Source organism: Triturus cristatus, chromosome 3_1 (assembly GCF_964204655.1).
Source record: "Triturus cristatus chromosome 3_1, aTriCri1.1, whole genome shotgun sequence".
In the NCBI taxonomy this organism is placed as follows: Eukaryota; Metazoa; Chordata; class Amphibia; order Caudata; family Salamandridae; genus Triturus; species Triturus cristatus.
The window spans coordinates 728202271-728224809 of NC_140583.1; the positions used below are offsets into that span (position 1 = coordinate 728202271).

The 22539-nt window shown below is 45.2% G+C and overlaps 1 protein-coding gene across 5 annotated transcripts in view; it reads right to left on the reverse strand.

Annotated features, from left to right (window-relative positions):
* SLC25A22 (solute carrier family 25 member 22) overlaps positions 1–22539 on the reverse strand; it is a 357355-nt gene that overhangs the window by 65985 nt on the left and 268831 nt on the right. The gene's annotated exons all lie outside the window — the stretch shown is intronic.

Below are 22539 nucleotides of genomic sequence, written 5' to 3' on the forward strand. Positions count from 1 at the left end.
CCTTCATCTGCCCTTGACCTTTATGCTGTAGGGTCTACTCTCTTTCCCTGCTGACTTTCGAAATATATCAAGATAGGCCATCTAGATTCCCCACAGACCTATGACCATTTCACAAGGCCTCGTGAGTAGGGCCGGGATTTGGTGGGTGAGGTGAAGCAACACCCTGGCACTTAAAATTGTCCATATTTTTCTGTCCTTTTCCTATAACCCAGATAACCACCAGGCCACTATACATTGAACTATTCTCACTCACTTAAAAATACATTCTGTGAAACACATACGTGTGACTCTTCAAGAACCTTTCTTCTGGTCACTCTTCCACCCGCATTAGTAAGTGATTGACTCGTATCAGAATGTTCAATCCCCCAGTTTCTGGATAGCCAGGTTCAGCATAAATTATTGCAATATCCAATTGATTGGATGCGCTCTTTCTCACAGCAACCTACCGAAGTGGTTGCTGTTGCTTCCGGAGCCCTTATTGGGTTCTGGTAGAGGTTTCAGCACCCGTATCCTGCTCCTGTGGTGGGCTCGGCTTTTCTACAAAGGGCCAACCTTCTTGTGCTTGCCATTCTCTGCCTCATCTGTCAGACCTGTTGTCCTGCATTTCATAGGGAGTGACGCGGATGCCACTTAAGAGGCTCTGGATGACATGCGGCTGGCCTGTTGAGACCCAATGGGGGACACACCCGGTCCTGACACACAACAGATTGCTGTATCACAAGTCTCTCTGGACTTGCAGGCACATACGGCTGTGGCTGGAAAGCATATGGAGGTGCATCTGGACCTTGCACAAGGCAGCCATAATGCATCATGTCATCAGCCCTCCTGCTCATGCTGTAGGGAAGTGATGAAAGCAAGAACAAGCACACCTTTGCAAGTGAATGCGCTAGTTAGCACCTGATCTTTAATTTCTATTTGTTCCTCATTTTCAGCTCCGGCACTCCTAAACTTATGCGGCAGACCTGCTCGCTTCGCACCGATCCCATGAACCTCTGTCATCCCTCTGCTGACACGCCTTTTGTGGAATGTTCTTCTGGGTGTTGGTTTTCCACTCTCTGACCCTTTGTGAAGTCTGTCCTTCTCATTAACCTCCATCTTTCCTTGCTAGCATCGATAACTGGAATACATTCTACATTTCCTGCCACCCACTCTGCATTCAATGTAACCCAGATTAGTTGGATTAAAAGTAATTGGAGAGGGAGGGTTACCTTGTATCTACCCTCTGTTCTTGTTTCCACAGCTCCTATCTGATTCCTGCCTGGATTTGAATGTGTCTAATGTCCATGCTACACCAGATAAAAGACTGTTTCCCTAAAGTTGTTCACGCCACCGTATGTGCAATGGTGTGCTGTTTTTGGGTACACTCAATCCTACTTGGACTGATGGGCTATCAGGAAGGGGAGGTTCCTTGAGCCCACTCTCACTAGGCACGAGGGGGCCTCTGAGGGGGTGGAGCTCTGTGCTGAGCACTGCCCGAGAACCACTCTACTGTCCCCCACACTCACAAAACACACACAATATTTTCAGAGGCTGCCACTGATGTCCTGGTGTGGCTGCAAACCTCCTAATGGGTCCAGTTGTGTACAGCCTCCACACAGGAGCTGGAAATTCTCTCTGCACAAAGGTTTCCAGCTCATGTCATAACATAACAGAACAAAACATGCTGGCCCCCACCATGCAATATCTCCTCTTCATCAAGAGACCATGTGAACAGAGCTGATGCCGTGTCACCCGCGGTGGCACTGTGTTAATTGGCAGGTCTAATATAACCAGCCCAGATTCCCAAGGAGTTACAAGATAGCTACGTCTTTTTCTTTCACTTTTATTGGCCCTGGCATCTTCGTGAACTGACGTCCATGATTTCAAGTAGCACATCCTACCATGGTCACATCCGGGTGTTACTGCCTCATTTGCCTTCACACATCCATGGTCAAAGTATATAGTGTATATTAGAAACTGATGTGCTCCTGGGTTAGCGGGTGCTAATACTCCCCCCCCCCCACCCCCATACTATCCATTAATCCATTAATATATCTCTAAATGATAATTGGCCGAGACAGCTGTGCCGGTTTCGAACTCGTGCTCCGCACTGTAGATGACGCACTGTTCTCTGCATTTTTTGCGTGGATGAGGACAAGAGTACCCCTGGCAGTCACAATGGTGTACACAGGTTAAATCTCCCCCCCCCCCCCCCCCTTTTTTCATGCTGCACCCCGCTCACCCATATCCAGTTTCTCAGTTTAGTTTAGAGGTTCAGAAATGATGAAAGGCCGCGGCTTGGTTAATCCTGTCTATAATCGGGATTAAACTGTTAACATGTTTCCACTCACTCATCTACTGCCAGAAAGGGAGGAGGAGGCCTGGGCGAGCAACGACATTATGTCAAATAGATGCCTCGAAGATTACCAGTTCCTAAAGATAGACTTTCCAGCTCCAGCAGAACGGCACGCGGGGAAATCGGAGGGCAGAGAGAACAAAAGGCACGGGTTTAAGAGAGAGTAGGCGCCTCCTGGGGTTACAGGGGCTTACATGGGGACACACGCTGTGCCTTTGGTGATAACGTCGAAGAAAAAAACATGCCATCTCACTCCACTATCCAGCCTCCTACCTATAACTGGGTGTGGGGAAGGAATACCCCTTGCCTAGCAAACAGATGCGTTGCCGCAGCCCTGGGAGCCTGACTGCGTTTGAAACGGATATCCTGAATGATTTTGGCCCCAGCATCACGCTCACCTAGAATGTGTACACAATTATGAGTCTGTCCCTGTTAGTGCGAGGCCAAAGACTTGTACTATGACCTGTGGGGCGTACCAAGTGTGTCCTCATAGGGGCCAGTGGTCTTCTATCCATACACTAGGTACATCACTTGAAGTGGTGGTAGTTTACCATGTTTTGTGCATCCACAGTATGACCAGATCTTTTTATCCATCAGAGAGAGGGCGGTCTTCTGACCATTCTCATGTAAATTTCTGCTATTATGTGAAATCCTGTAAATTGAGCTGACATTCCATATGCATATCAAGTTTGTGTGGTCATATGTAGCGCAGGTGTGGTAGTAGGACTTTGTGAGTGTGCAAGTCTGATTATTGGGGCCAGTGGGTTCCATTTTGGATTCCCCTGGCTCAGCATAGCACAATCTTAAGGATGAGGTTAGATTCCCCAGAGAGTGAAGGTGTACTTCCTGCATTCCTGTAGCTGGAAGGTACAGACCCAGACACTGAAGTGAGGAGGATGGAGACAGAGCTACCTTTAGAAATTCAATGAGAACCTTCCTAAGTACTGTAATTGTGTAGGTGGTAGCAGTGATAGGTGGGACTGTAGTTTGTGTTGTTCAAAAAAGGTAAGGAATTTTCAAAGCATGGCCTGCATTTTGTTTGTCTCTAATTTCTGCTTCACGAAGGTTGACAACAGCCAGGTGCACATGTCCCAGACTTCACTGTGCCCCTGTTTTGGATACTCCTGCTTGGAGCCTACTTGCCGTGAGAACCATCACTTAGCACAAAGGCTGTCTGGAGAGCAGCCGGAGAACACAATTTGAAAAAGAATCAATTCAGACCAATTCTGAAGCCACAGTGCACCTATAGCCCAAGTCTGGAAAATGTGTATAAAAGTAGTATCCAAACTGCCCCACTTTGTTTCAGTGGCAAGTTATTTTTGACCAAGGAACGGGGTGCTCCACAGTATTTACCTGGCAGGCACTATCTCAGAGGTGAGGGGACATCGCCTGTAGTCTGCACTTTCTGCTGGAGAAGCTGAGGGTCTGCCTGACTTGATTAGAAACCTGCCTGCCCTCTGAGAGTGATAACTAGTATGCATGGTACACCAGGTGGACAGACTGTTCAGGAGAAGAAGCCCAGTGTGATCTTGGTAGGATGAGCACCCAGAGAAAGCTGACTTTCACAAAGCATAAAACCAGGACTCTCCCAAAGCGTAAAACCAGGAATGATGTGTCATGAAGGGGTCATCTCAGATGCTCTGGAATTTCCCCTTTAAGCTGCACTTAAGACTGTGCCTGAACAACTACTCTTGTTGCTTGGCAGATTGCCATGGGTTGAGAGAATGGTGCTGCTGCTTCCGATGCAGCAAGAAAGGTGAAATTCACTGCAGAGCAAGAAACCTTAATGAACCCAAAGACTACAACTGCCATTGCAAGGAGCGACAACACCTTCAACCCCAGGATGTCACCATAGCCAGTCTAGAAGACTGCTGCCACTGAAAAGAGGTGCTCGCCCCACCAGTTACCTCCAAGCCCATTATCTTGAGGGAGGCTGTTGGTGCAGACTACACCTGAGACGAGCAGCTGCCGAGAGGGCGGGATCCAGTCCATTCCTGCCACATTGCTTTCATGCACAAGAGACTAAAGAGTGAATGCACGCAGACCAATTTCACTATGACTTTTTGCCAAGAGGATGTCAAGAGACATTGAACTGAAGTTGTTGAGGGAAATTAAGCTATCTGATTAATCTAGCTATGCCTTGTCTCTGCCTAAGACCAGCAACGAGTTGGACATCATAGATGGGGAGGTTTCAAAAAGCATAACGAAAAGGGGGGATATCAGCAAGATTCTTGAAAGTAGGAGAGTGTAGCTCCTCGCTATCTTTCACAATGGGGTTTGCAATCCCAATTGGTCTAAGGCCTTTTCAACTCATTGTATAGTATTTAGTTTGGCTGTTTTGTTAAAGTACTTTCTTTTTACAAAAAATATAAGCATTAGGATGGACAATATGTTATTGTGTCTGTCAATTGTTGAGTTCTGAGCTCTAACATCATGCACTACCTCATTGAAAAGCCTGTGCATGTTCAAGTGCAGAAATCTTTGTATTTGGTCCAAGACAACAGATGAAAATAACCTCAACCATTCAATATGGAGTCCTGTTACCCACGATTACCTAGAGCTCCCCCTAAAAGGGAGAAGGGTCTGACAAGGGCCTTTCTAATGCATGAAAGGGAGCCCTTGGGCCATATGGGGTGTCGGGAACCTCAAGCCCTGGAACCTGCTCCCAGGCAGGCATTGGTGCACCAGGCAAAAGCTATGGCATATCAAGGTGGTGACCTATTGTCCTGTAATGCCAATGTCCTGTCTAATGTACTTCAATGTAACAATTATAGGCCAGTGTTGTATCTGCATAGACTTTCTCTATTTATGAGTTGCCCATCTGCTGACTGTGGAGCTGAAGAATGGAAAGATAGGCTTGGGCCAAACTGGATGACTGGAAGTGCCTGTGAAGCCAATTTCTAACAAGGATTAGCCAGGTAATAACTACGCCACTGGAGTCAAGCTATCCTGGCTGAAGAGGGGTGAAACCCCGAAACCGGACCTAGGATGCTTGATTCTGGTCCGGGGAAGACATGGCTTGGCAGTTCGGGCTGGACTGTTCCCATGAGGCACAGGGTCAAGACTGATTTGCATATGGCCATGTCTGAACTAAACCCAGATCTGTGACTGGGGGAGAATGTTTTGCCAATGTGCAACATTCCGTCCATCATCTTGTGTGTCTTGCTGTTCACCCTATGTGGGAAGGGTATGCCCAGACGTGGGTCCCGTGCTCACTACGCCACTGGAGTCAAGCTATCCTGGCGGAAGAGGGGTGAAACCCCAAAACCGGTCCTATGATGCTTGATTCTGGTCCAGGGAAGACATGGCTTGGCAGTTTGGGCTGGACTGTTCCCATGAGGCACAGGGTCAAGACTGATTTGCATATGGCCATGTCTGAACTGGGGTGGCGTGGTGAGCAAAATAACGATGGATTAAACCCAGATCTGTGACTGGGGGTGAATATTTTGCCAACGTGCAACATTCCGTCCATCATCTTGTGTGTTTTGCTGTTCACCCTATGTGGGAAGGGTATGTCCAGACGTGGGTCCCGTGCTCACTACGCCACTGGAGTCAAGCTTTCCTGGCTGAAGAGGGGTGAATCCCCGAAACCGGGCCTAGGATGCTTGATTCTGGTCCAGGGAAGACATGGCTTGGCAGTTTGGGCTGGACTGTTCCCATGAGGCACAGGGTCAAGACTGATTTGCATATGGCCATATCTTAACTGGGGTGGCGTGGTGAGCAAAATAACGATGGATTAAACCCAGATCTGTGACTGGGGGTGAATGTTTTGCCAATGTGCAACATTCCGTCCATCATCTTGTGTGTTTTGCAATAACTACCAGGTGCCAGGAACATAAGCAGTAGTAACTTCAAGCCATGCATTGTCATACAGCAACAAGAGGCAGTTAGAGAGCTTCTGTTAGCTTTCACATGACCCATTACAATGATTTAATATATGCGACTCAGTGTTGTTAAGAGAGAAAAACATTTCACTGAAGTAAGGTAATTGAAATTACTTATAATGTTAAGTAAGACACTTCTTTTGTTTAGCATGTGGGACATATAAAATACGAGGAAAATTTCCAACTAGCAAAAAACAATATCATAGTCATAAAAAAGAAATTCATGCTTTTTCCATAACCGTTTTCATTCTTCCATTCACGCGCTGGCCTGATGCCAAGTGTGTTACATTGGAAGGGCATTCCAATAACCCTTTGCAAGCTTGGGTATCAGTATCAGCAGAAATCAATGGCCAACAAGGGGTTTACCCTGTAGTTGGCCATTGACTTCAGGGAATACCATGTGGACCATGACGTACAACACCTTTAAACTGCTTTGTTTTTTCACCAAACGTTGTATTCTGGGATGTGTAGTTGTGCTTTTACCATTCTTCCTATAGGCTTAAAAATATCAGCATGAAAAATGGTACTGGCAAAATAACACAGGACTGGCAGAAGGTGTTACATCGGACATGGGGTACGTTGAGGTACCCCTCTCCATGTACAACACCATGTACAACCATTGTACGTCACCTTGTGCCTTACATTATATATAGCCTCGTGCCCTGAACTGCACATCACCCAGTGGTTTCCTGATGCACAACACTCAGTTCTCCACTGATGCAGAGGACATCACCCTGTGTTCCCCAGTGACACGTCACACATTGCTTCCATGAGGAGCATCACTTCAAAGGAGATGTGTAAAATCATAGACTGGTACTTTGAGGGTTGCTGTTGGGCCTTAGGCAATGACACATGTCCTGCACTCTGGAAATTTTTATGGGACACAGGAGGGCAGAGACATATTACTAGCCCTCTACTCCCCTGCTCGTGTTGTACAACTGTATTGTATGAGTGAGAAAAGGCTCTTTCTATGGATTGCTTTTGTCCAAGAGGGCATAGAGTAGAGGCAGAAGTGTAGTAAAGCCTAAAGGACCAGGCCTACCTACACAAGTGTCACTGCTGTGCATCATCAGAGGGGGAGAGCCTGAGGTATGGCAGGCCCCTCAGGCCAGGAGTGTAATTAATACAGCCCTCAACAATCTGTGTGATTGTTGGTGCAAGTGCCTACATGCACAGGCACTAGCCCTCTCACATATTCACTGCTTCAGGCTGCTTGACTCATGCTTGCCGTGAAGATCTGCATTTTTTGTAACACTAATAGCGAATACCACGTTTAGAAAATACCGGAAACTCGAGCAATCATATCTAGTCTCAGGTGTGCAAGTCAAGAAAACCTTCAACTCTCACCCTGAAAGACTCCCCAGGCTTCAACAAGACCATTAACTAGCACTGTGTTTAATAGTGAAAGCTGAATAGTGCAGAGAACCCAAAAGGGTTATACTAGTAAAGTATCTTCTATAGGCATTGTGGCCTCCTCAAAAGCCATGAACTGCTATTTAGAGGGTTTGACAAAGGTAGATCTGCATGTGCAGATATATCACAAGGAAATGTACTCTTACACATTAGAGTAACTTTACTGCTTTTGGCTATTAACCATTTACGAGTGTAAAGTTGCTCAAAAGTGTAGACAATAGTATTTTCAGTTCCACATACTTGGCAGAGACCTTCGCAATCAGAGCAGAGATTTCCATATTTTATGGTACAGGGAATGGTGTAAATTTTATTAAACTCTTAAATTATAAAACATGTTTTTATGTTAAATATTAATGTTAATTAATCTTAGACATTTAGTTTACATGTAGAACAATATTAAAATGTTACAGCATTAATAGCTTAATTTTAAATAAAAAAGTATTTAGTATAGTGTAAGTGAAATTATTATTTACCCAAAATTTAAATGAAAGAAAATACCACCAAACGCAATTTATTTAAAATTATCTGTCATACGTTATTAAAAGTGATACGTAAAATTTAAAGTAATTTATTTTTAATATAAATTAATGTTACATTAAGTTTTAAAATTAAAAAAGTCTATTAAAGTCTATTAAAATATTTCAATAGAAATTGACAAATATGTTTTATTTACAGGTAGTTTTTTAATTCACAATTGAATGTATTGATATTTTCAAATGGTTTTAATTATTTAATTTATTTCAATATTACGTAACATCAGATTGTATTTTAAGTGTCTCAGTTATTTTCTGTGGGAGGGTGTTGCAATTCCAGTGGTTGGACGAGTGGTGCTGGACTTACTCCAGCACTGAGTTAGAGTACATTTACAACCGTTTTGAGTCCTTTTTGGCTGTACTAATAACAGAAGGACATTAATGAATAGCAATGTTTTTACTCTATTGTGGGTGGATGAATGTCTTTCCATAACCCCCTCCTTATTCCTCTCCTTTAGTAGTAAGTATTACACATTTTCCAGCTACTTCCCTCTGTCCCTCCCACATTTACTACTAGAATGTACTCAAGAGTGCGGAGGCCTACACACAGAAAAGATAAGAGAGGCAGAGGCACAGACCTTTTTTTACTACGTTAGTAGGGCTATTGTAGTGCAACTAAAAGTACTTCAAAATGTAGTTAGCGAATTGGCCACTTAGTCTTCAGGTGCGAGGGTCTAGACCACCATGGTGACCTAATGATGCTCTTTCTTTACACTTATTTTTTTAATAAAGTCGGGTAAACATTAGGGTCAATGAAACTATCCATCACCGAAAGCTCTGGGGTTAGGGAGACGGTCATACACTTCTCACTAAAAGGTATTTCTCAAACGTCCATCAGCAATTGCTGTCTGAGCATCTGAATGGTGAGAATATGACCAAAATTACAACCTACGTTTGTGACATGCATGTAAACCACATTCCATGATGATTTGTTTTAAAATAAAAGGGAGACAAAGAAAAATTAGAGGCCTCAAAGTCATAACCCATGCCGCAAGGCGCTCCGTGGGAAGCATGGAAATGAAGGGTGAATGGGGAGAGAATATTATCTCATGAATTATGTACTCTTGCAACTAGCAGCGATAAAGGAATATTTATGCCTCACGAGATAAGAAGCAAGAGGCCGGCAGTAGAGGTAAGGCGATAACAGCAGGACAACGATGGGCATGACTTCCCCGAGACAAATAACAGCTGCGTATTAATATCATTGCTAGATCATTCTCCTGACTAAAATCCATGCATTAAAGTCATATGGAACTATTGAGTCTCACCAAACGTGACCCGGTAATCAAGAATGCTCGGTAACAATGCATAGGGAATTCTTTTACTGAAAGCTATTACCGCACCATTACCGAATGGGGAATAACCTGCAGGATGCAGAAATACTGCAACGTCTTTTGCATGCTTCTCCGTAATTCTGCTCAAATACTCCACCTGCTTTTAACAAGCTGGCATGTGCCCAGAAGCACTGGGCCACTTATTCGGATTTCCTTTGGAAACAGGAGTTTTCAGACAAACTGGGATCACTTGGCCACTTGTGAGCTCACTTGTGAGGTGAACAAACGCGGCGCGCTGTTTTTGTGTACTGCAGTAGAAACGGAAGTGATTTTCTCCCTTAACTATTCCTCCCACAAGGGGAGTTCTGGTGTAATCTGGGTGCTATCCACGGCCGGGCAGGCCTCATATCCCAATGAGCATTTCCCCGGTGGGCTGGAGCCCTTGTTAGGCTGGTCTTGTTAGGACGCCCAATAGTGTCGGGCACTAACTCTATTTTGGAACCATTATCCAAGTTTTGTGATGTCTTTTTACGCCCACTTGTCCAAAAAATGCCTGCCTATCTTAAGGATACAAGAGAGGTTTTAAACCTGATAAAAGATCTGGAGTTTGATCCTGATAAAGATCTGTTGATCGGACTCGACATAGAGTCGTTGTATACAAATATTCCCCAGCAAGAAACACTTAGGGTGATTGAGAACATACTCTTTGCTGAGGAATGGAATTACAACACACCACGTGCGTTTATCTTGAGTCTCTTGGAACTGGCTTTAACAAAAAACTTTTTTAAATTTGAAGACCGGTTCTATTTACAAACTCATGGAACTTCCATGGGGAGCTCTTGTGCCCCTAGTTTGGCATGCCTATATGTGTCTAATTTTGAGAATGAGACGGTATTTGCTGCCACTAACCCTTATTTGGAACATATTAGAGTGTGGCGCAGATACATCGATGATGTCTTCATCATCTGGAGAGGTAGCAGAATTTTGGCTGAAACTTTTTTGGATTGGTTAAATCATAAAAATCCATTCTTGTTTTTTACAAGTACATTCACGAATGTGGCGCTACCTTTTCTGGACCTTTGTATTAGAGCAGAAAATGGAGCATTAGCTAGTAGTGTTTTTCATAAACCTACTGATAGAAACAATCTGCTATCCTTTCAGAGTTTCCATCCCCGGTCATTGAAAGAAAATTTGCCTTATGGACAGTTCCTGCGTCTTCGTAGGAACTGTTCCTCAATTGGGGATTACAAAAAAGAGGCCAGTGTCCTTAGTGAAAAACTGAAACACAGAGATTATCCAGAACATATGATTACCAAGGCACAGAAGAGAGCCAGAAATTGCATCAGGGAATCACTCTTACAAACATATGACAAGGAAAGAATGGAGAGCAGTATTTGTGTTACGACTTTTAACACAGCATCTAACTACATCAAAAAGATAATACAAAAGAATTGGAGGATTTTGAATTCCAATGGGTTGGAACAACCTCTCCCACTTTTTTCTTTTAAAAAAAGCGCAAGCATAAAAGACACGGTGGTCAACACACGTCCCAGATCACCGATTGTTGGTGACAATGTATGTCACCATGAACATTTTTTACCTCCTGTAATGGGACATTATGCTTGCGGTTACTGTAGGGCTTGCCCCCTCTCACTGAATGGCAAAAAGGTGGACATTGGAACTAACCACCCATGGGAGCAGAGAAAACATACGACATGCAACACTGAGAATGTCATTTATTTGATACGGTGTCCGTGTGGTTTACTGTATGTCGGAATGACTACACGTCGAGTTAAAACTCGCATCTTGGAACACATGAGCACAATAAGATGCGGAAAAACAAACACAAAATTAACAGCCCATTTCCAAGAAAAAAAACATAATGAACAAGATCTAAGGTGGACAGTGTTAGATAAACCCTTCATACCTCCCAATACAGTTGATACTGCCAGTTTCCTGTTTATTAGAGAACAGCGTTGGGTAAATAGACTTAGAAGCAGCACGGTGGGCTTAAATGACTCTATCCCATGGTTTCATCTGTATGGATTAGGTAAAAAATGAGGTAAAAAACGAATCAAAATAGAAGAATTTAGTATGATTCTAAATACCTCTAATACTGTTGGACTCTCCATATTGTGTATAACAATATTGCTGGAATAGGGCTGTGTATTTGGAAAGAACATGGAGCATATTCTTATGGTATTGACCTTGTAAGTGATCGGATTGTTGACCCGATAAAATCATTGCTTTTTCATCGGTCTTCCCATGCGATGGGAGAAAATCTAGAAACAATTGATAAACAATTTTTGGAGGTTTGCCTAAGGAAGGATGAGTGAGATCGTAATTCAAAACTTGGTATTTTAAAATGGGCTTTAAGCTAAAGCAATTCTACCTTGGATTTGTGATCCGCACTGATAAGTGTTGATAATAATTGGGGAATTAACCCTTCCAAGATGTCTGCTGGGCTTTACCATGGGAGTCGTAATTGTTAGGTGTCCTTCTTCCCTGTTGCCTAACACGTGTGGCCGGAAGTGCAGAACAACACAGTGATTGGGTATTTTACACCGGATGAGGCATTTCTTGCACTACCTTTAAATTGAAGGCGACTCGGTTCCGTCATGATCGACGGTGGACCGATGTGAGGAGTCATAGCGCCGTGAGTCTTTGGAGTAGTAAGTAATGAATATATTTCTGGCACGCCGTGTGTTTATCACGGACGATGTTGTTCACCAGAAGGTGGTCAATTCAATCTGTAGACTAACGGTGATTCGACATTAGTCAGATCAATGCAAAACAAGTGGTTGTACTTCCACTGTTTATTTATCAGAATCCCGCGTAACGGAATATAACAGTCGGATGATTGTGGCATTTTTGATTCCAAAGATTGTGTATCAGGATTTACATAATGATGGTTTTATATATTTCTCCCTGTTTGTTCGGGATAAAGAGTGTGACAACAAGACCACGGTCCCACAACGGTCCCGGGTTTGGAGAATTTCTAATAAACCCTTGTAAGTCTTTTGGATACACACTGGTTATTAATTTACATTATGGGTTTGAAAGTAGATAGGAGCGTGTCACCTTACAGCCACTACTCTGTGTTTGGGGGTCGCTAAGTGGAGCTAGTCGGGTGTAAAAACCTTCATTTTCACCTCACGGGTGTAATGTTTGCCTGGCCTTTTAAGGTGTTATAGTAGCTAAACGGTGAGGTGGTGTTTTCTTTTGGGTGATATGGTATACTTACTGGGATAATAGCTTAGAGGAACTTCATTTTTATGGAAGGTACAGCAGGGGAGTAGAATGATAAAATATATGTTCTACTTTCTTTTACAGAAACTTGTTCGCTCTTGGAAAATAGCCAGAGTACATGATGAAAGCAGTATTGGCTGTTTATCGGTAGAAGGTAAAAAAAACCCAACCAGGGGCGTAGATCATAGTATAACGGGACCAACACCCTGATGAGTGCCAGAATGACTCAGATGAACGTATTACAGTGGCTAAAACATGTTGGTTAACGCAGCAGGGATTTAGGGGTCTTTACCTCCCCTAATTGTCCCGAGAGATTACTTTTAATCCTACCAGGAGGTGACAGGAATAAAAATTGATGATGGTCCCCTCCTAGGCAGTTTTAAGTGTTTATGTCTGCACTTTGTGGTCCCTTCTTCAGGGAATAATTCTCCTTGTTTTCGTTTTCACTATTTGTGTTTTTGTTGATATTGTCTGTCTTTCTGCAATCTCACCACTATATACTTCATTTCTAAAAAACTGTTGCGCTCCGCCCACTGTGTTGGTCTGCACGGGGGCGTTTGACGCGGCCCAATGATGAAGCATGACACTGCGAAGTGTGTGAGGGCAGTATTATAACAAAAATGTTTTTTCCTTCTTGCTAGATCTCTGGGCTTTAGATAGTGAAGGATAGAACTATTTCCTTGTCACTGTCTTATTGCTTCGTAAATAATATGTCTTTGTAGTTCTTCTCTGTTTAGTGAGTTTCATAGGCTGGTTTTGTAAACACAAGGCCGCTCGTAGTGTCTCTGTCACTTTCCCCATGTCCCTGAGTTTAATAGCAGTAGGCGCTAGGGTCTTCAAGAGACAGAAAGAGGGGGAGGGAAAGTAGAAAGAATGCTATCAGAGAGGTAGAGGAGAGAGAGAATGGGTGGATGGAAAGAGAGAGTGAGCGAGGATACAAAGGGAGCGGGGCTGGTTTGAGCATTTTTGCCAGGGCTGCTGTTGGACCCTCTGTCCGGCCCAGATCTTATCCAGACTAGCGAGATAAATCTATGCATGGTATCTAAACAGAACCATAGAGAGGATAAAACCCGCACACTCACCCTTGCTTCTTAGTCAGTATCGAGAAAGAGCTGCAAAGGAAGGTGTCCAGCCTTTTCCAGCCTACTTTCATGGAGCCTCCCTCCCAGCACACGCCTCTTGATCTCCTAATGCATCTGAATGTTACTGGCAACGCAAACCTGTCTGTTGACTCGTTCATTTGTCACTATTTCCCCTGATCCACTATTCGCTCTCCTGCCACCTGATCGTAACATTATCACTGTTAACTGCCCTCTTCTCATCACTAGGTCTCCACTCTTGCTTGGCTCTCAAGCCTCCTTTCTTCACACTTTACTGCTTACCTATAGTTTTCACCAACCCTTAATCCACTGTCACCAGTGGCTCTCCCTGGGGTATGGTAGCCACACACCGCAGCACTGCGAGTCAGCTGGGCACGTTGTTACTCTTATTTCTCTGATCTTCTTTGGTGTGAAGGATCGACTGGAGTATCATGAGAAGGATCAGTGTGAGGTTCTATTCAAGGTTGCAAGCAACATGGGGGTATTTAGAAAGTTATTTTATTCCTTGTGTTAGCAGCATGTGTTTACACTGGCCCTCCTTCTTCCCTTCCATGCATTCTCTGGCATTAGGCTATAGGCATGGGTTACCAGGTGATTCCATGTAATCAGGGACACCACATTCCAGTTCAGTTATCTCTTCTACAAACTGCGTTGATATACAGATTTAGTCCAATTTGGTTCAACTGGGTCAAAGCAAGACCATAATTGTCAGTATGGGCTGCTTAATGAAAGACAAGGCCTGTAACTTGGTGTTTAGTCACCAGGTAATCCCAGCATTGGACCAGTGTAGGTTTTATTTAGTAGACCTGGCTGCTTCTGTGAACAGGAAGTAAGGTCCATCCCTTACCCTGGAGCTCTGGACCATCACAAGAGCTCCACTAGGCTTAAAGCTGTATCCACCATGAAGGGGCAATGCAGTACAAAGAAGGAGATCTGAATCCCGGCAGAGTGATACTCTGGCCAATGTGAAAAGGCACAACCACCTTAGGGAGGAAAAAGGCACACGTCCAAAGGACCAGTTTGTCAGTGAAAAGGTGGTGTATGGAGGTTGGACTAGCAGAGCCTAAGGCTAACACACACACCTGGCCAATTTAACAACCACCAGCAACACTGTTTTCAGAGTAAAGAGTTGCAAACTGCAGCTATGCAGGGCTCAAAGAGAGAAAACATAATGAAAGGAAGTACCAAATTGAGGTCCTGTTGGGACATCACAAAAGGAGTAGGAGGGAACAAATGTTATAAACCTTTCAAGAACTGAGTCACAACAGGTGACTTAAATAGGGAGGACTGATCTGGCAGGTGGAAGAAAGCCAAAATGGCTGATAAATAATCTTTAATGGTGCCCAGAGCAACAACATACCGGGCTAAAAAAAGAACAACAGAACCTCAGCAAGAGGTGCAGAAAGGGTGGTTCACAGGGCGTGAGGAACACCAAGCCACAAACCTATCCTAATGGCAGGTAAAGACAGTTTTAGTGAAAGAACGATATCAGGAGGGAGATCGAAAACTCGCAACTGTCACCACTCAATCTCCAAGCATGAAGATGAGGCATGCGCAGGTTCGGGTATAGGACCCTGCACTGTTGCTGTGATACAAGATCCTTCTGAGGGGCAAGGCTGACTGGAGGACAGATGCTCATGCTCAGGAGCTCTGGATACCATACTCTCCTTGCCCAATCCGGAGCCTTTAGGATGACTTGGGCCCACTCAGTATGCTAATCTTCTTCAAAATTCTGGGCAAGATGGATGGAAAAGCGTACAAGAGTTCCAGGTTCTACTTCGAGCAAGAACTACGTTGGAAACTCCAGCGTGCAGAAATGCTGACACTGTAACCTCTCAGTGGTGGCAAACAGATCGAGCCAAGGCTCTTCCCAGTCACCAAAAAGACCATACACCACCTCCGGATGTGGACGCCATTCTTGATCCGCAAAGCATCAACAGTCTAGTTTGCCCTCTCTGGCGTGACGAGATCCCACCGGGTGTTGTACTACCAGGAACATTTCTTGATGTTCCAGCCATGTCCAGAGGTGGAGAGTCTCCTGGCACAGGGTTCACTATCTCACCCCCCTCCTCCCAGTTTGATGCAGTACTACATGGCAGGGGCGTTGTCGGTGAACACCTCAACCAGCCTTCCTTTGATGGATGGAAGGAAGACTATTAATGCAAAGCAGATAGCTCTCAACTCCAACAAGTTGATGTGGAGCTGAGCATCACCAGAGATCAGAGTCCTCTGATCTCCACCTCTCCATGATAGCTGCTCAAACCCCAGAGTGATTAGACGATAATGGGGTAACCCTGTGTCCCTCAGAACCTGGGTATATATCAGTTAAACAACAAAGGGTTCTGTCGGGTAGAAGGTGGAGTCTTGGTTGGTCTGGGCCTTAGGTAAGCGTTGACGTTTCGACCCTGAATGTGCCCCAGTCGGTGGTCATGTCGGGTATTCTTCAGGACAATGTGTCTGGGGGGAGGTGACAGCCTAAAAATGTAAGAGGAGGCGCATGTCAATGGGATGGGGTTGCTGGGGTGCTCGAACAGATGCACCAGACAGTAAGGGCGAAATAACTCACCCTAGGTTGGCTGGAAGAGTCTCAGCCAGGGTCGGGGGACACTCGAGGAGATTCCAGGTCCAAGCGGTGAATGCACTACGAGAGTAAAATCAGTGATTCAGGAGTGGGTCCCTGGGATGTACAAGGACTAAAATGGCGCTACGAGGATGACATGTAAGTTAATTACGTGAAAATACGAGGTGTGCGTGTGGATATCAAGTGATTGTGCGTGGTGGGACATAACTTACGTTTGAGTGGTGCATTCATGGTGGGGTGGTGACTCTAAGGACCGAAGTAGTATCTAGGCAGCACTAGTGTTACGGTATATAAGGAGCACAAGGCGGACTAGTTGTGTGCGTGATTTATCGAGTGATCCCAGTACTTGGCATATTGCGCGTGCAATATACCGCATGCGTAAGTAATGTTGTATGTGCCTCGGTGCCATTAAAAACCAGACCGCGTCCTGGTGCATGTTCTGAACTAACGGCCTTGTGTTTAATATAATACAGCGCGCGGGTGAGGTACATGCCGAGCGGTGCAGACTCCGCTGGCTAGCAACTATGCGGCTTGACATTGTGGAGTGTAAGCCTTATGATTAATGTGAAGTGCGCGGGTGAGGTACACGCCGAGCGGTGCAGACTCCGCTGGCTAGCAACTCTACGGCGGGACATTTTAGAGTGTAAGGTGAAAGGGGGCTCGGCTCTTCGTGATCGTGAATATCCCAGTGATCTTGTGAAAGTCAGATCGCGTGCTGGTTTATATTGATTTCGAGCAGAGCGCGGGTGAGGTGTGCGCCCGACGGTGCAGACTCCGCTAACTGGAAGATTTAACCAGTGTTGAAAGAAGGCACTGCTCCCCGTGATCGTGATACTACGAGACCGTGTATGTTACTCGGTGATGTGTGAGGCCAGAGGCCGTTAGTTCCAAGTCTGATTGCGTGGTGGTGTAAATTAAAGGTTACCGCCAATCCAACCGGGGTGGTGGTACGGAACAAGGTTGGGACCGCCCGAGGGGATGGAACAAGAGCAGGGGCACACAGCGAGGCAACCCACGAGTGAGGTTCTTCCCAGTAGAAACACATGGGGAGATCTCCACACGAAGGCAAACCTACAGGTGGTAGAGGCTATTGCACACAGCTCTCATCACACTTGCTTACCACCCATTTACCCACTAGCTGAGGAGAACCAAACACTTGATACGCCCAGCTCTACCATTGAACTGGAAACCTCCATTACCAACATAGGAATCACATCGGGGGTAGCCACTCCAGTTCCTGAAGGGAATAACCTGGCAATGGACCCTATCCTCAATCTCTCGGACCACACCATGACTATGGTAGAAAGAGAGGTACTGAGAAAAGGACTCTCGTTCGTCCCTACAAACAGGCTGGATCCTTTCACCACAAAGCTTGAATTGCAGAAATTCTCCTGCAAAATCAGACTGAAGTACTACTTTGGCAGAAACACTTATGAACCAGTTACCATAGCAACACCATTCAAGCCACCTTCTACCTTCACACTGGGAGCATACTTGATGAACCAACGCATACTGGCCTTTGAACAAATTGTCCTACAAGAGGTGATGGGCTCACTTGAAGAGCGACAATATATCAAACATAATATCAGTAAGGAAGAAAAACTGGCACTCAACGGTCTGCGCGAGAACAGCTCAATTGTCATCAAGGCTGCAGACAAGGGAGGTGCAGTAGTGGTACAAAACACCTCAGACTACGTGGAAGAAATTGAGCACCAACTGGGTGTACGGGAAAGTTATCTACCTACACCAAGGGATCCCACAATGGAGATCAAGTTGCTCATTGAAGCACTCACAGAAAATGGACTTAGAAAAGGCTTCCTGAGTCCACCGGAGAAGGAATTCTTGAACAAAAAGGAACCAAGAATTCCGACAATATGCACGCTACCCAAGGGACATAAACGCATGGAAAAACCACATGGGAGACCCCATGTCTCGGGTTGCGGTTCAATTCTAGAACCCATCAACCAATTTATCGACCACTTCCTACAACCATGGGTCACAGAGACTAAGTCCTATGTCCAGGACACCATGCACATCATCCAACTTTTGGAAGGCCAGCCTTTTGACACCCGGACGCAGTTTCTAGTGACACTGGATGTCTCGTCATTATATACATCCATACCAGAAGGCAAGGCGCTAGAAGTGGTGCGTTCCATACTAGAAAAACTACCCAAACCTCACTGGATACCAACGGACTTTCTAATTGCCTTGTTGGAAATCGCCATGAAGAAGAATTACTTTATCTTTAGAAAACAGTTCTACTTCCAATGCAAAGGAGTAGCCATGGGCGCAACTTACGCTCCCAGCTTGGCAAACATCTACATGGAGGATTATGAGGAGGAACACCTATACGGCCACGATAATCCCTTCATCGACTGCATAGCAGTTTGGAAGAGATATATAGACAGCGTGGTCATGAGCTGGTCAGGCCCAGAGGATCAATTGAAGGAGTTTGGTCTATGGCTCAACAGAAGAAATCATGACATCCAATTCACCATGACTTACAACAGGAACACAATCGACTTCCTTGACCTTACATTCAGAGCGGACGAGGGTCTCCTGTACTGTGATCTATACAGGAAACCTACGGAAAGAAACACCTTGCTGAAATATGAGTCCCACCACCCACGCAATTTAAGGGACAACTTGCCCTATGGCCAATATTTAAGGTTAAGGAGAAACTGCACAAGAAGAGAAGACTTTTTCAGACGGACGGACGTCTTGACGAAACAGCTGCGGGAGCGCGGCTACCCCACATGCCCGTAAACAGGCTTGGTATTGCCCCAGAGATCAACTACTGCAGCCAAAAGACAAACAAACTGGTGCTGAGAACATCGTGTGTGTGACTACTTTCAGCTCCAAAAGTAATGGGATTAAAAAGATCGTCAAGAAATACTGGAATATGGTGTCAACGGAACTCAACACCACTGAGAATCCCCTGTTTGCTTTCAAAAGAGACAGAAATGTTAAAGACAATGTAGTGAAGGCCTACCTGGAACCACCGCAACAACCTGACTTGCGGAGCCAACTGGGACTCCCGCCCATTGTGGGTCACTTTAAATGTGGAACATGCAAGGCCTGCCCTTCCTGCATGGAGGGTCCCACACTGACGCACAATAATAAAACATACAAACTACCCTTATTCACGAACTGTAATAGCAGCAACGTTATCTACATCATTCTCTGCCCCTGTAACGCACCTTACAAAGGACAAACGACACAAAAGGTGAAGTCAAGAATCCTGCAGCACATGAGTAGAATCAGATGCAAGGTACAGGGAGCCCCCTTAGTAGAACATTTCCTATCCTTGAACCACCCTCCTGAAAGCATTAGATAGAGAGTAGTAGAGAAGATCTGTCCCAATCCCAGGGGCGGCTCTATTTCATTGTCCTTAAACTGGAAGGAGTGCAAATGGATACACACATTGAATGCAGTAACCACTGTACTGAACGAGCATGAGGAGACTGCCAAACAGATGGGTCTGCTCTAAGCAGTTTATGTCCCCCTGAGCTACCTTGCAGCATCCACCACCCATCTTGTAATTGTGCACTTGTCACATACTTAGGGAGACATGCATGCCACTTCCTCTACCAGATTGACCAGCATCTAGCGGCTTTTGTCGATTGCTCCACATCCCTGCCAGATATGTATTACAATGTCCATGCTCCCCAACTTAGTGGGTAACCATGCAGTCGGTCTATCTTGGTTATTCCGTTTTATCTTTGCTTTTTAAACCGAATTCCATGACTTTTCCTACGATGTTCACAAAAGTCTATGTCATCTGCATAATGTCCATCATGTGTTTACATGCTCCAATTCAAATGATTGTACACTACGAGCCATATTGTGCTGGCAATCTCGAGAACTCAATGTTTTATACATGTTTTACCTAGCTATACACCGCTAGCCACCATGTACTGGCAATCTCGAGAATTTTATGTTTTTCATTCTGTGATCTTGTTGTGATACACGTTCATTTCATCGACTGTCTACCATGAGACACGTCATAGACTGTACGTCATCTGCATAATGTCCATCATATGTTACATGCTCCAATCCAAATGATTGTACACTACGAGCCATATTGTACTGGCAATCTCGAGAATTTTATGTTTTTCATTTTGTGTTCTTGTTGTGATACACGTTCATTTCATATACTGTCTACCGTGAGACTCGTCATAGACTGTATACCGTAAGATACACCGTATGGGCTAGAATATGAATCCCTTTCTACGTTTCTATTAACTCACGCGTTTTGCGTGTTACATGATTAAGCCTATCAGTTTCAGAATTGTGCGGGTGCCAGGCAACCAGGCTATTGACAGTAACATGCACGCTACACGTCACGCCAGCACCGCCCTACGTATAGCAGCTCTCCTCACCTCACTCGCCCTGACTCTAAGCAGCGGACAGACGGTACCTTGGCCCGCCTGCCCAACCCCTTCTACCGAATTCTTCTAAACTCAGCTGAGCGCTCATGTAGCCGCTGACTGGCTTATTGATAGGGTCCCCCTCTTGCCCCCCTTTTTTAATTTATACCACCACGCAATCAGACTTGGAACTAGCGGCCTCCGGCCTCACATATCACCGGGTAACATACACGGTCTCGTAGTATCACGATCACGGGGAGCAGTGCCTCCTTTCAACACTGGTTAAATCTTCCAGCTAGCGGAGTCTGCACCGTCGGGCGCACACCTCACCCGCGCTCTGCTCGAAATCAATATAAACCAGCACGCGATCTGACTTTCACAAGATCACCGGGATATTCACGATCACGAAGAGCCGAGCCTCCTTTCACCTTACACTCTACAATGTCAAGCCGTAGAGTTGCTAGCCAGCGCAGTCTGCACAGCTCGGCGTGTACCTCACCCGCGCGCTTCACATTAATCATAAGGCTTACACTCCACAATGTCAAGCCGCATAGTTGCTAGCCAGCGGAGTCTGCACTGCTCGGCGTGTACCTCACCCGCGCGCTTTATTATATTAAACACAAGGCTGTTCGTTCGGAACATGCACCAGGACGCGGTCCGGTTTTTAATGGCACCGGGGCACATACAACATTACTTACGCACGCGGTATATCGCACTCGCAATATGCCAAGTACTGGGAGCACTCGATAAATCACACACGCAACTAGTCCACCTTGTGCTCCTTATATACCGTAACACTAGTGCTGCCTAGATACCACTTCGGTCCTTATAGTCACCACCCCACCATTAATGCACCACTCAAACGTAAGTTATGTCCCACCACGCACAATCACTTGATATCCACACGCACACCGCGTATTTTCACGTAATTAACTTACATGTCATCCTCGTAGCGCCATTTTAGTCCTTGTACATCCCAGGGACCCATTCCTGAATCACTTATTTTACTCTCGTAGAGCATTCACCGCTTGGACCCGGAATCTCCTCGAGTGTCCCCCGACCCTGGCTGAGACTCTTCCAGCACACCTAGGGTGAGTTATTTCACCCTTACTGTCTGGTGTGTCTGTTCGAGCACCCCAGCAACCCCATCCCATTGACATGCGCCTCCTCTTACATTTTTAGGCTGTCACTTCCCCCCCAGACACATTGTCCTGAAGAAGACCCGACGTGACCACTGACTGGGGCACATTCAGGGTTGAAACGTCGATGCTTACCTAAGGCCCAGACCAACCAAGACTCCACACAACGAAAGAAAGTAGTCTTTGGCGCACAAGCAATATCCGGCCTATCTCTAACTTATATATAAAAACCTCAACCACCTTGTATATATTGTACACTTGTATAGCACTGAGCACTTATGTCACAAAATCACCCTTATCCACGTTTCTATTATATGTTGACAGCTTTTGTCTACTGTGATTATCTATGAATGAAGCAATTCAGATAAAAAGAAACAGCACAAAGCAATTAGAACTCTGTTTCGATTTTTTCAAAGAGAATTGTTTTCCCTTACAGGCGCATTATAAAGGTTGCTACTAGATTTTACATGTGCATTATTAGCACCATTAAATATCGTACCTTCTATCCGACAGAACCATTTGTTGTTTATCCAAACCCCAGAGTGATCGCTAGGTGGGGAAGGGAGAGGGATCCGCTGCTGACCCAATTGTGGTTTGTCAGCCACCACTATAGATCTTGTGCACTTTCCTCTGATATCTGGACCAGGTCAGAAAGATTCCC